A 15,513-nucleotide genomic window follows, 5' to 3' on the forward strand; every position below is an offset into this window, starting at 1 on the left:
TCGCCAGTCTATGCCCTGGAGACTGAACTTGTAAGTGCTTTACTTACCTGCTAAATTAACTTCTACTTACCTCCTACAGGAACTGTTGAATTTTGCAGTGTCCTCTTTTAAAATAGGTTATTTGCATATTTGCCAGAACTGTGTACCTTACTGTTTTCATTCCAAGTTCTATATTTGCTTATGCCAAGTACCTTACAATTTATGTACTTACTTGAATTCAGAATATTGTGGATCTAAAATAAATTAAGAGAAGAATATTTTTCTATATAAAAAACCTATTGGTCTGGGGTTAAGCATTGAGTGTGTGTTCATATTTACTGCCCGTGTGTGTACAACAAATGTTCCATTTAATACTTGTCTTTCAATTAAACATCACACGCAAGATAGAACATAGTGTGGCAAAATAATAGTCTTTCTTAGAACTGTAGTCTTCAACTGTTTGTGTGGGCTCTTTGTCTCTTACCCACTATTATTCCTCAGTCTAGTGTGGTGACATACATCCTGCTAGTCAATATGAGTCTTTAAAGTCCCAACATAATCTGGCTGAGGTCTATGCGTTTTTGTGCCCTCTGTTATAAAGTTTCAGTTTTAGACACCCACAGGCTCTGCACCAGAAAGTTCAAGCTTGTACACACCATGGAAGATCCACAGGCAGCTATCAAAATGTTCTGCGCTTGTGTGACTAACGCCGCAACATTTGGTGCTGGCAAGGAAGAGCAGACTATTTGGGATCGGCTCTGGATGTGGATCTTCGCAGACTTGACGGTAAAGTGCCTTTGGCTTGGTATTTTTTATTTTTTCAGTTCCAAGGTTTGTGCTGACTAACAGAAATGTGAGGGAGTCATTGGGAGGAATGGAGATGGCAAAAGCAACAGCAGTGGTCATCTACGTTTAGAAACCTGCAAAGCTCATGACCTGTTGCTATGTTCATTCAGTGTCTGATGGAGAGCTAATCTTCCTTGCTCCAGCGGGTGTTTCCATCTCTCTTCTGCACAAGCGCAGAGTAGGTTGTCCTACCTCCAGAGATAGGTTGTGGTTCTTTTTCTTTTTCATTTCTTTGTGCACAAAAAAAACTAAAAGGTCCTTTTTTTTTTTTGTGGTCAGTCAACAGCTACCTCCACAAAGACAATTTCTAAATGCACACCCTGGCTGAGGTGTTGTCAGTGCTCAAACAGGATACTTTATAGTAGTGTTGGACCTTCACAATGCTTATTCACACACCCGCATCCTGAATTTTTCACACATGTTAACTGTGTTTCAAAGTGAGCAAGTAGCTTTTTAAGTTTACTGTGATCGTCTTTCGTGTCTTCACAAAACTGATGATGGTGGTGTCAGCTCATTGGCGTGGGACTATCGTCATCTTTGAGCACAAACAAAGGTTATCTTTCAGTGTTTCCAGCCTGTTTGCGGGTGCCTGACCGATCTTCCATGTTAGTCACCAGCTGTCGATAGTGTTTCAAGCAGCTTGTTTCACTAGCAGCCTAAACATGTTTTTTTAGAGCACACTGAAATCTTACATTTGTTTTTGGAGATTTTCTCGTGAACTCCATTTGAGCCTAATCACTATGGCCCTCATTACAACATTGGCGGTAACACCAAAGGTCAGTGATAAACTTGCGATAACACACCGCCGCGCTCAAAATACACTCTCTTACAAAACACAACCACATTGGACAATTCCAAATACACGCACCTTATACACATACACACACCACTCCCACATCACCCACAAACCCTTACTACCTAAAATATTGACGAAGGCCAGAGAGACAGCAAAGCAAAGATGACAACACCATACAGAGGCACAAAACACCATCACACACACATCCACGCACAAAACACCACACACCCCTAAACATCACCTCAGACATCACCCACACCACCCCATGTTCACCGCAAAGACACCCCAGGTTTTCTGAGGAGGAGCTCAGGGTCGTGGTGGAGGAAATCATCCGGGTAGAGCCACAGCTATTCGGATCACAAGTGCAGCACACCACCATAGCTAGGAAGATGGAGCTATTGCGCAGAATCGTGGACAGGGTCAGCGCAGTGGGACAGCACCCAAGAACACGGGATAACATCAGTAAGAGGTGGAATGGCCCACGGGGGAAGGTGTGTTCCGTGGTCTCAAGACACCACATCGCGGTTCAGAGAACTGGCGGACCCCTACCTCCTCCCCCACAACTAACATGGGGGGAGCAGGTCTTGGCTATACTGCATCCTGAGGGCCTCACAGGAGTAGCTGGAGGAATTGGTAAGTCAAAGCTTTCACTACTTCATCCCCCACCCTACTTGCATGCAATCACATACCCTCACACTCACCCCCCCATCACTCCAACTCCTCACAGATGTCCCACTATCACAAACCACACATCCCAACACCAGGCCCTGCATGCAACAACAAAGCATGGGTACCCATCATAAATGCATGTCCACTGCACATACCCACACAGACACCTAAACATCAAGCACGCAAGCTCCTACACAGGAATGCAACCACTGGGGTACAGGGTCACCCACCCATTGCACACCGTGGAACACACAGATAAACTATGCCTTTAAACCCCCTGCAGGACCCCTAACCAACGTCACCGGACAAGATGTTCCAGACATGTCCACTCCACCCACAGAAGAGGCCCACATTGATGACAGCAGCTCTGTCCAACTGGATCTAGATGACCAGCCCGGCCCATCTGGGACCTCAGGACAGTCGGTTCCCCTCACACTGGCAGAAGCCACAACAGAGCCTCCCCCCTCTGGAAACACCAGCACCCACCGGACCTATACCTCTGTCCCCATGACACGTCAAGCAGCAGTGTGTCCACCACTACAGGGAACTCAGGCTAACCCACCACCCCAAGAACAGCAGGGACCTGGGGGCATTGGCAGTGGGCACACAGTTCAGGGGACAGAGGCCCAGGAACACAGGGGAACTGGGAGGGCTGCTGGGCGACAGGGGGAGGACAGGCCTAGGGAACCCACTCTCCATGAGGCCCTCCAACATCATGGGAGCCTACCACTATTCCCAGGAGACGATGGCAACAGTACTGTCCATGTTTCAGGAGATCCAGCGGCTGCAGGAGGAACAGTATTTGGGGTTCAGGGAGGAACTCTGATCCATCAATACCACCCTGGGCACCATTGTAGGGGTGCTGAAGGAACTCGTGAACACCAGGAGGGACACTGTGGCACAACAAGGGGCCCCTGACACTAGCCTGGACGATGAACTGCCCACCGCCGGCGCTAGTAGACAGGAGGCACCGCCACAAGACCTCAACACCAGCCCCCCACCCCCTGCAGATGGAGAACCACCCCGCAAGCGGTCCCTGAGATCTAGGACAAAGACAGAGCACGATGCCAAGACCCCCGTCAAGAAATGAGACCACCCTGATTGTCATCCTTCTGTCCCACTTTGTCACACTGTCCATCCACCAACTGCCCCAGCTCCACTTCCTATGCCCCTTTGGACAATGCACCTGTGAAACAAATAGACTGGACTCTGCCATGGACATTCCTCCACCATCACCCCTGACCATTTTACAACCCCCTCCACTATTTAGCACTTAAATAAACACACTTAAATCACAAAACAATCTGGAGTCAGTCTGTGCTTTCACAAATGTGTATTTGCAATAACTGAGGAAAATAGCAATATCCATTGTATTGTCAGCATACCTATGTCACGCAGCTCTAGTCCATGAGGAAACATAGCAGAGGTCACACAGTGGGACCCACATCTGTGAAATCGAAAGGGAAAGTGACCAATCAGGGTCCATACACTGGGTGAAAGTGACAGACAGATGAGAGGTAGAAAAATTGTATCAGATGTAGCAGGCAGTGATGTCGTCTTACCTGTGTCTCACTGGAAGTATTGATGAATCACCTTGTTTCTGTTGTCGATTTCCTGTTCTTCTTCCTCGTCTTCACTATCCACAGGCTCCACAGCTGCCACAAGACCTCCTTCAGGACCATCCTCCTGCAGAAAAGGCAGCTGTCATCGCAAAGCCAAGTTGTGCAGCATACAGCAGGCCACGATGATCTGGCACACCTTCTTTGGTGCGTAGAATAGGGAAACACCCGTCATGTAGGCACCTAAACCTGGCCTTCAGTAGGCCGAAGGTCCTCTCTATAACCCTCCTAGTTCGCCCATGTGCCTCATTGTAGCGGTCCTCTGCCCTTGTCCTAGGATTCCTCACTGGGGTCAGTAGCCATGACAGGTTGGGGTATCCAGAGTCATCTGCAAATGTTGTTACAACTGTTAGACACACACTTACCCTTAGGGGCAACCCCATTCCCAGACACCTAGTCACACTGTATAGGGTCCATGTCCTCACCTAATAGCCACACACAGTGCCTCAGGAGTTGCCACATCACATAAGGGATGCTGCTATTCCTCAGAATGTAAGCGTCATGCACTGATCCAGGAAACTTGGCATTCACATGGGAGATGTACTGGTCGGCCTAACACACCATCTGCACATTCATTGAATGGTAGCTCTTCCGGTTTCTGTACACCTGTTCACTCCTGCGGGGGGGGCTAAGGCCACATGTGTCCCATCAATGGCACCTATGATGTTGGGGATATGTCCCAGGGCATAGAAGTCACCTTTCACTGTAGGCAAATCCTCCATCTGAGGGAACACGATGTAGCTGTGCATGTGTTTCAGCAGGGCAGACAACACTCTGGACAACACGTTGGAGAACATAGGCTGGGACATCCCAGAGGCTATGGCCACTGTCGTCTGAAAAGATCCACTTGCCAGGAAATGGAGTACTGACAGCACCAGCACTATAGGGGGGGATACCTGTGGGATGGCGGATAGCTGACATCAGGTCTGGCTCCAACTGGGCACACAGTTCATGGATTGTGGCACGGTCCAGTCTGTAGGTGACAATTACATGTCGCTCTTCCATTGTCAACAGGTCCACCAGCGGTCTGTACACCGGAGGATGCCGCCATCTCCTCACCTGCCCCAGCGGACGTACTCTGTGGAGGAGAACAGCGAGCAGAGGGTCAGCCAACACTGATGTACGAAAACACAACTTTATTGCACATATTTTTAAATCCGATATGTGCCTGTCTTAGTGTGTATGCAAGGCCTAGGTATGTGTGACGCATTTAAACATAATGTCATGTGGCCCCCTGAAATGGCGGCTGCCTGACCTGTAAGGTGGGACAATGGGATATGAGGTAACTGTGCTGGCGTTGTACACTGCCGCAGTAGGCGGTCGAAGACCGCGGCGCAATCCTGCATTGGTTAACATTGGGCCCTCTGGGTCCCAGGAGTCAATGACGATGTACGCTGGCGGTGACGGTACACACCCCAGCGGACGTGACCGCCATTTTCTATCTGTTCACTCACTTGATACCTGATGTTCAACAGGAGATGACCTACACTGCAAGTGCTGCTGTGACCTCAGTCTGGAAGAGCCAATAGCTCATGTGACTGGGGAAAGGGCCCCTGCCTTCACCACGGAGGAGTTTGAGAAACTAGTGGATGGGGTCCCCCCCACCCCCCTTACACGCTGCTCTACGTTCCTCCAGACAAACAGGTAAGTACACTGTGATCATGCTGTATGGGCAATGCCTGTGTGGATGGAAGATGGAAGGGGAGAATTAGGCGTGCATGAAACGACGGTGAGTGTATGTGTGTCATGGCAAGGGTAGGAATGCGGGCCAATGACTGTGACGGTGCGGACGGTTATATCTTCTCCTTTTCCCCTGTCCTATTCCTGTAGGTCAGCGCCCACCAGAAGAAGGATATTTGGCGTGCCATCGCCAAGGAAGTCAGGACCCTGGGTGTCCACCACAGACGTAGCACCCACTGCCGGAAAAGATGGGAGGACATTCGGCGCTTGAGCAAGAAGACAGCGGAGGCCCCGCTGGGGATGGCCTCCCAAGGTGGGGGGGGGGTGAGGAGGGGTGCCCTTCGCACCATCACACCCCTGATGTTCCAGATCCTGGCGGTGGCGTACCCGGAGTTGGATGGGCGCTTGAGAGCATCACAGCAGCCACAAGGGGGTGAGTACACTCTCATTCAGCTGATTCAGCGCACATTGGAGGTGTCTGGTTGGGGGCGGTGGGCTATGGGTACCCCTTGGCCAGGACGAGTTTTGTAGGCATGTTCCCTCCGTAAGGCAGGCTATGTGGCACCCCACCAGTGTTAAGAGCCATCTACACCTAGTCAGGCTCCTGTGACTCATGTGTGCAGCAGTCGGGCATAGGCCTTGTACCCCATGTCCCTATGATTAATTAGGGAACTCTAAGTGCATGGCGTAGTGCAGAGGGCTGCTGTGTCTGTAGTGTCCGCCAACTGTAGCGGTATTGCATGCACTGAACATGTCTTTCTTCTGTCTTCCCCACCTTTTTGTGGTCTACCTGTTCTTGTGTGCATTAGCATCATCAGGCAGAGGAGCAGTGGCACCGGAGCAGGCGGGAGCTGCATCCCACATGGCCCTGGAGGGCAAAACAGCTGAGTCTGAAGGCACCAGTGGGACGGCAGGTGAGGGGAGTTCCACGGTGGGGACAGGAGCTGAGACCAGCGACACGGACTCCTCCTCTGATGGGAGCTCCCTTGCAGTGGCGGGCCCCTCTGTGCCCCCTGCATCTACAGGTACAGCCGCCACCCAACCCCCCCCCCCACCAGCACCACCCTCACAGCAGCACCTCAGCCCTGCTGCCCTCAGTGAGGAGGCCATTGACCTCCTCAGATCCCTCACTGTTGGGCAGTCTACCATTCTGGATGCTATACAGGTTGTAGAGAGGCAGTTGCAACAGACAAATGCATACCTGGAGGGCATTCATTCTGGTCAGGCAGCCCAACAGTCAGCTTTTCATACGCTGGCCTCAGCACTGATGGCAGCCATTGTCCCTGTGTCCAGCCTCCCCCCTCCAACTTCCTCCACCCAGACCTAATCCCCTGTACCTCAGCCTATCCTAAGCACACCATCAGACCAGCATGCACACACCTCAACACACAAGGGTAGCTCTGGCGAACATAAGCACCACACATCCCACAGGCACTCACACAAGCATCATACCCATGCAGACATACCAACATCCACTTCCTCCACTGTGTCCCCCTCCTCCTCGTCTCCCTCATCCCTCCCGGTCACGTCTCCACTCACACCTGCATGCACTACATCTTCAGCCACTACGTCCATCACCACACACCGCTCATGTGCACTCACCACACCACTACCAGTCACACATCCCCCAGTTTCCTCTCCCAGTGTGTCTGTGAGCCCTCCTCCCAAAGTACACAAACGCAGGCACCCACCTCACAACAGCCTCCAGCCCATGCACCTTCACCCAAATTCAGCAGATGTACACCTCCTACAACCACTACCTCTTCCTCCACTCCCAAACCCCCTCCATCTACCCTTCCCAGTGTGTCTAAAACTTTTCCTGTCAAACCTTGACCTCTTCCCTCTCACCTCCCCCACCCCTTCTGTCCCCTATGGCACGGCTTGTCAGGTCACAACCCAGCACCTCAGCCACCACATCAACGGGAACAGTGGTGCCAGCAGTAACCGGCTTCTGGAGTGCGCCAAGCAGCAGGGCAGCCAGTGTGTCAAGGAGCCAGACCACAGACAGTCCCCCCACCTCAGAAACATAAGAAGTTGGCCACAGCCTGGAGGGAGAAGGGCAAAACACCTGCCACAAAGGGCTCTCCCAGGACTACAGTTGGTTGTGTGAAGACAGCTGCGCCACCATCCAAGGTGGGGAAGGGGCACAGAAAGAAAGGGAAGTCGCCGCCAACCTGCACGGCGGACAAGACCGCTTCCCAGGACACCGCCGCCACCAGCACTGCTTCCCAGGACACCGCCGCCACCAGCACTGCTTCCCAGGACACCGCCGCCACCAGCACCGCTTCCCAGGACACCGCCGCTACCATCACCGCATCCCAGGACACCGCCGCCACCAGCACGCTCACTGAGCCACCCACCAGCACTGCAGGCCAATGAGCGCCGCAAGCACCGCCGCTACTGAGGCTGCCACAATCACCACCAGTGGACACGCCACATATGCCAGTGGCACCACCGCAGATATGGCTGCCATCCTCCGTGGTCAGTCGTACGAAGCTGGTGGTCAGTTTCAGGGGCCTGGACGGCTTCCATGGCCCACCGTGAGTGGAGATTCACATCCACTACCTCTGTCCTTGGCAGGATGAAGCACTCTGGGCACCAAGCCCCCTCCAGAACCAGTGGAGATTCACATCCACTACCTCAGTCCTTGGCAGGATGAAGCACGCTGGGCACAAAGCCCCCTCCAGAACCAGTGGAGAAAAGCATCCACTACCTCAGACCTTGGCAGAATGAAGCACTCTGGGCACAAACCCCCCTCCAGAACCAGTGGAGACTGTTATTCACTTGTGAGACTGTGGCTTTGCACTCCCCAGGATGCAGCAGTGGGCAAACCACCCACTGAAAAGACTTGTGAGACTGTGGTGTTGCACTCCCCAGGATACATCAATGGGCATTGAGCCCTGTGCACTCATCCGGCTGAGGTGCCCCCCCTTCCCTTCCCCCTGAGGTGCCTGTTGCATTTCGATCTGATGCCCCTGCAGTTTTCGCTCCGTTTTGATTGGATATCTTGTGTGGGCCTCGCCCATGCATTTTGGGCCCAGTGGTCCACGGACTATGTATGTGCAGCACATGGACTTTAATTCTTGGTGTATATATTTGTTAATAGTGTGTATATATATTTATGAGTACTGGATTTTTATTGATCAGAATCGTTACAATCATTTCCATTGTCCTTGCATTCTTCCGGGGGCCTTGGGGGGTGTAACTGTAATGTATCAACATGTATTTATGTGTGTGTGTGTTGTAGTTGGTGAGGGTGGGGGTGTTGCGTGTGTGTGTCACTCTTTTCCCTCCCCCCTCCCCTGTGTCGTAGGTGCAGTACTCACTGTGGTCTTCGCCACTGGCGTTCGTGCTCCTGGTAGAGGAGCAGGAAGACAATGGCTGGTAGAATATGGAGTTCCGGCTCCATGGCATCCTGGTTCCTCGTATGGTGTGTAGAGGTGAGCATTTTTCCTTCCAAGTTCTTTTTCCGCCGTGTTTTTGTTCGTGTTGAATCCGCCCCTGAAAAGGTGGCGGATTGGCCTCTCATGATACTGTGGGCGGTCTTCCGCCTGTCTGTTGGTGGTGACCGCCGCGCTGTTTGTTTGTACCCCCATGGCGGTCGGAGTGTTAAAGTGGCTGTCTATGTTGGCGGTTTGCGCCACGGTTGTGATTAAATTTTTTTTACCGCCGGCCTGTTGGCTGTTTTACCGCCGCTTTAACACCGACCGCCAGGGTTGTAATGAGGACCTATAGGTTTGTTGACGATACAATATTCTTTTTTTCCCGTAATTACTTCTTACATAAGGGTTAACGAGCATCTAACCCTCTCTGTAGCCACACATTTTAACTACCATCTATTGAGGCAAGCTGGTTCTCTTTTTCCAAAAGTGTTCACTCTCTCACGTTGGTCTAAATATTGTCCTGACGACTTTTTCTCTACCTCCTCATTCTTACATATATTTGACCCACAGCGGTCCTTCATTGTACTAAACAACGCTAAATGGATGATCAGCTTTTTATTGGCTTAATTGCTGTGAAAATTAGGCAAGCTGATGAGAGAAGAGGACCATCTCCAACTATCTTTTTCTTCCTATTGAAAGGTGCAATGCCTTGGCAAAGAAGCAGACTTCTGATGGCTTATGTGCTCCTCCCACCAGAGCGGAGGCAGCTACTGTGGAGAGATATTCTTATGGTATCCATTCTCAAAAAACAAATGTGTGGGTGCAAATTGTCAATCGGAGGAACACATTATTTACCTTTGTTAACGTATATTCATCCATGTGATTTTATTTTTTTACTATTACGATGTTTAGATTTTCTTCAGTTTATATTTATTTTGTTATTGTAAAGAACAATGGATGCTACAAAGTACAACCAGATTCTGAATTTTATATACGCAGTAATGTGTACCCTGATGATTTCAGTAAAATAATGAAGCATGGATTACGGAGACTTTCCCAAAAAATCACCATTGATGGTAAGTTATTTTTCAAATTACTTTGGAATTGGAAAATTGTTATACATTCATACAATGTACTGTACTTGTTTGAATGAAGCTTCATGAATTGGTGATCCTTTCAATTATATTGATCTACCTACTTATGTGTTAACAAATATTGTTTAGTCTGATTCATTTCATTATATTTTATTTTTTTAAATGATTGTTAGCGTGTGTGTGTATGTTTGTGTATATATACATATATATTACGTGCTTATAATGTATCTCTCGTGCAACATCTGCAGTAAATAGAAATCGTCCTTTAAACGTTCTCATGTTTTTTTGGCAAATTAGGTGAAAAGGTGTTCTTTGTAGGAAAGGGGAAGAAGGCACAAGTTATCGTTGGTGAAGAATTGGCAAAACACATTTTTAATAAGTTACATTCTTCACTAATTGGAGGTCACTCTGGAACTAACAAAACTAAAAAGAGTATTGGCAGCCATTTCTAGTGACCAAACATGACTGATATTGAACAGTGGGTGAGTTATGTGTTGCTAATCTTTCAAAATATCTTCTAGGTAAAACAATTATTTTCTTTTATGTTTTTATTGAGACATACTTGTAAAGCTATTGTTAGGCAAGTTTTAAATTCCTAATAAAGGTATTTTTGCACACATCAGTCATTTGAGCAATCAGACGCTTTTAAAGGGCGGCTTATCACCCATGGAGGCTCAAATAGCTGTTGCGGACATGCTGCACACTCTGCGATCCATGTCTTTAGATCCTTTGTGAGCTGGTTCAGTGAGTCTGCATGTCTGAGTGGAAGCGTGTTTGACTGGGCTACAAGGTAAGAAAAGCATCTGCCTTCAGATGTGCTCTTCCTGATTCTGTGGATGGCAGCAAGGGTGGGTTTGGAGGATAAGATCGGCCTGGTGTTCTTTCCCTAACCGGTACCCACAATTGGCACGGCCCTGGCACACAGATATGTCCATTGTAAATGGTACACCTGGTACCAAGGGCCTGTTGCCAAGGAAGGTTTCTAAGGGCTGCAGCATGCCGTATGACCCCTCACTCAGCACAGACACACTGCTTGCCAGCTTGTGTGTGCTGGTTGGGAGAAAATGACTAAGTCGACATGGCACTCCCCTCAGGGTGCCATGCCAACCTCACACTGCCTATGGCATAGATAAGTCACCCCTCTAGCAGGCCTTACAGCCCTAAGGCAGGGTGTACTATGCCACAGGTGAGGGAATAGCTGCATGAGCACTATGCCCCTACGGTGTCTTAGCAAAACCTTGGACATTGTAATTGCAGGTTAGCCATAAGAGTATAAGGTCTGGGGGTTTAACAAGCACGAACTCCACAGTTCCATAATGGCTAAACTGAAATATGAGAAGTTTGGTATCCAACTTCTCAGCACAATAAATGCACACTGATGCCAGTGTGGTATTTGTTTTAAAATACACCCAGAGGGCATCTTAGAGAAGGACCCGGAATACCAGTCCGACTCCTAGTGCTAGGCTGACCAGTTTCTGCCAGTCTGACACAACCAGACGAGTTTCTGGCAACATGGTGAGAGTACCTTTGTCAATCTGTGGCCAGGAACAAAGACTGTACTGGGTGGATATGCTTCTCACCTCCCCCTGCAGGAACTGTAACACCTGGCGGGGAGCCTCAAAGGCTCATGCCTTTTGTTACAACACCCCAGGGCATCCCAGCTAGTGGAGATGGACTCCCCCCCCCCCAACTTTAGGCAACAAGGTTGGAGGAGATGATGAGGGAAACCAGGAGGAGCCACCCACCAGTCAGGACAGCCCCTAAGGTGCCCTGAGGTGACTCTTAACTTTTATAATTCCTCCATCTTGAGATTGGAAGATGCCCCCAAAAGCAATATGGATGTGCCCCCATCACCTCAGGGTGGAGGCACCAAGAGGGTGTAGCCACCCGCAAGGGCAGTAGCCATTGGCTACTGCCCCAAGACCTAAACACACCCCTAAATTGAGTATTTAGGGGCTAACCTGAACCCAGGAAATCAGATTCCTGCAACCTGCACAAATAAGTTCTGCTGACCTGAAAGCCCCGCAGAGATGACGGAAACACCAACTGACTTGGCTCCAGCCCTACCGGCCTGTCCCCAGACTCAAACTGCACAGCGACGCATCTGTCGGGGAACAGCGACCTCTGAGGACACTGCAACATTTTTGCAAGTTTTGAAAGAACTCTCCCTTCCCGCCGGAAGCGTGAGACTTCTCACTCTGCATCCAATGCCCCCACCTCGAGCTCCAGAAAACAAATACCGCAGAGGGGACTCCCAGGCGACTGCGATAACGTGAGTAACCTGAGTTGAATCTTGTGGTTCTAAAATAAATTTAAAAATATTTCTGATGGATACAACTACCTGTGGATTCCTCACCTTATGAATTGGATCCTTGCGCCAGCATCCGACAGAAAGTCTTCTTCCTAGCTGTCTACGTCGACGAGGACGTCATAATGGCATGGCTCCACGTGACTCCGTCTGACAACAACGTGCCAATAATAGGTCCTTGTCGGCGTACTGACATCAGTTTTCCTTTTTTCCGTGCCTTCGACGCCAATGGTTTTTCTTCCTGGCTCGTCGTTAACTGTAACGATTTTTGGTGGTTTCAATGTCGCCTCCGAAGAAGTCCGGTTTCAAGCTGTGTAGAGAATGCGGGGGTCGGATGTCAGTGACCGACCCCCACTCGGACTGTATTTGGTGCCTTAGTTCAGAGCATGATGTGGAAGGTTGCTCTTCGTGTCAGAGCATGAATCCAAAAGCTCTGAAGGAGCGCGAGGCGAAGCTCTTCTTAGCCAAAGCAAAGAAGGGCCATAAAAAGGATTCCTTCCATGTTTCTCCCAAAAAGCATAAGAAGCAGCGTCATCATGACTCTCGGCGCCGAGCGGAGCCGATCGAGGTCGAGGTCTCGATCTTCACAATGCCAGAAGACATGGGAGATGAGTCCTACTGTCACGCCTCAGCAGGAGAGTCCGGAGTTGTCACTGGTCCCTTCAGTTTTTGAGGTCGCTCAAAGTAGCCTTCACTTTTCGCTGGCGCCGAGGGATCCTGATGTTCTGCAGGCAAACTATTGGACTTGGGTTAAGTCTTTTGAGTGTGTGTGTTCCTCATTTATTGCCTGTGTGTGTACAACAAATGTTTAACACTACCCTCTGACAAGCCTATTGCTCAACTACCCCACCAAAAAATAGAGCATTCAAATTATCAAATTTTCCCACTATCAAGCTCTAATGGGAGCCTTTAGACTCTGTGCACACTATCTCTCACTTTGAGATAGTATATTCAGAGCCAACTTCCTACATACATCAAAATAGAACCTCATATATTGTAAATGTGAGAGTGTCACACATATTATTTCCATGAATAGTAGTGAGCTGCTCCCGTGTTACAATAATGGAAAGACCTCCCTATCCCTGAAAATGAGATGTTAAAACTTTTAGAATGTAGACCAGTGTGCCAGTGACCTGGCCAAAGAGCAAAAGGCAGAATGGGAAGGGGAACAGGGTCATAGAGAAGCAATCACCAGGAGAAAGTAGAGAAGAAAATGAACCTGCAAGGATAAAATAAGGATAAAGGAAGAGTAGGACGGTAGAAGAAAATGGGATAAGGTGAAACCAAGTAAGTCTTGGTTGCCTTGGAACTGAGCAGCCCTATATTTAACAACTTAGGCCAAGGTCATAATACATTCAATGGCAAGATTTTTTTGGCACCACGTGCCATACTCACAAATTCATCTCAACTCCCAGCCCGTCCTCCTTGTGTAACATTGCAACCAATTAACGAACATCACAAAAAAGTCATACTCACACTTGTACTTAGCTGTCCGTCCCTTGCCCCCTCCCAACTTGTTGCCAAGTTTTGATGCAGCTTTAACTGAAGTTCACTGGCTTCCTGGTAAGCTGGTCCCCAGTGCCAGTCTTTCCCCAAAACAAGACACCTGATCCCTTGATCCCAAGTGATAAGGCTCTGTAGCACCCTTCTAAGTCCCATAGTAAGTGTTACCTAGAGTGCCTCTGTACTGCAGAGGGTCGCTAAGAGCTGTAGCAGAACTTGTTCTTCTCCAAGGGACCCAGCACTGACCTCATGCAGACTGCTTGACAAGGTGCCCCCTAAAAGTGAAAATGCAACATAAATTATGGACTGTGTGCCATGTCCCCAAAACACTGCATCTAATATTTGTAAGTCACCCCTATAGCAGGCCTTATAGCCCTAAGGCAGGGTGCATATTATTATATGCGTGGTCATATCTGCAAGAGAAGATATGCCCCTGCTAGGTCTGTCGTTTCTTAGATATATTAGGTGAACAGGGAATCCATTTTAAATAGATGTGTTGGCCACTCATTAATACGAGTTGCCCAGCTCCATGATGTCTTAAATGAAAATAGGGATGTTGAACCTCTCATGTTTTATAAGCCCTGGCGATGGATTTATTAATGCACGCATCCAGAGTGTACCTTACAGTTTCCTCCTGAAAACATAACAACTGCTTCTGAGCTAACTGACCAGTTTGCCACCAACAGACTAGAGTGAGATCCAGGGGTGAGATCCTTTGCTCTTTGGAGGTCAGACACAAAGCTTCTCGGGGTGAGGTGTTGGACACCCCTTCCCATAGCATGATCTGCATTCCAAGACAGATCTAGTCTCTGAGAGGGAGATGCCCACCCCCAGACCCCATCTGGCACCTGGATATTCAGGAACATTAGCTATGTAGGAGGCATTTTGCATTTCGAGGCTGGACACACCCCTAGGGTGACCAGCCCAAAATGGACACAGCCTAGGATATTCTACTTGTGTCTGGTGGAATTTAGGACCTCTGGACATGGTGTTGCCCACTCCCCACAGAAAGTGGTCATCTACAGGGTGTTGTGACTCCAGGGTATGTAGCTGTAGCAAAGTACCCTTATTGTGGCATGGTTAACCCCACTTTTTGCTTGTCAGTATGCTAACCAGGACCCCAGTTACTGTGCACTCCCCCTGTACATTTGTTTGCTATGACTTCATACCTCCCACATTTGCATACTGGTGCCCCCATGTAAGTCCCTAGTATATGGTGCCCAGGGCGGGGAGACACCAGGGGTTCCCCATGGGCTGCAGCATGTTATGCCACCCATGGGGACCTATGTAAAATGTGTTTGCAGGGCTGGCATTGCAGCCTGCATGCAAAGGTGCATGCACCCTTTCACTGAAGATCACTGCACCAGGTCCCTGTAAGTCACTCCTAAGGCAGGGCCTCCTAGCCCAGAGGGCCTGCTGCAAGTACCGATGTCAGAGGGCACCCCTGCATGAGCAGAGATTCCCCCACAGACTCATCTCCATTTTCCTGGACTTCATTAGTGCGGGGATGCCATTTCACGCGTGTACTGGACATAGGTCACTACCTTTGCCAGCTACATAAGGGTAACTCTGAACATGGGCATGTTTGTTATCAGACGTTTCTGACTTGTAGTCCAGGAAGGCAGAACAAAAGAAT

At 49.4% G+C, this 15,513-nt stretch overlaps 1 long non-coding RNA gene across 2 annotated transcripts in view; it reads left to right on the forward strand.

Moving 5' to 3' along the window:
- The first annotated feature begins 559 nt into the window (after positions 1 to 559).
- The window catches only part of LOC138260758 (uncharacterized), a 57,479-nt gene continuing 42,525 nt past the window's right edge, over positions 560 to 15,513 (forward strand). The window contains exons 1-2 of one of the 2 annotated variants that reach the window (XR_011198968.1): positions 560 to 765; positions 9,972 to 10,048. This is a non-coding gene — a long non-coding RNA (uncharacterized lncRNA). Of the gene's footprint in view, positions 766 to 9,823; positions 10,049 to 15,513 lie in introns of those variants that run through there. The other variant, XR_011198967.1, reaches the window with a different exon arrangement.

This window comes from Pleurodeles waltl, chromosome 10 (genome assembly GCF_031143425.1).
Source record: "Pleurodeles waltl isolate 20211129_DDA chromosome 10, aPleWal1.hap1.20221129, whole genome shotgun sequence".
NCBI lineage: Eukaryota > Metazoa > Chordata > Amphibia > Caudata > Salamandridae > Pleurodeles > Pleurodeles waltl.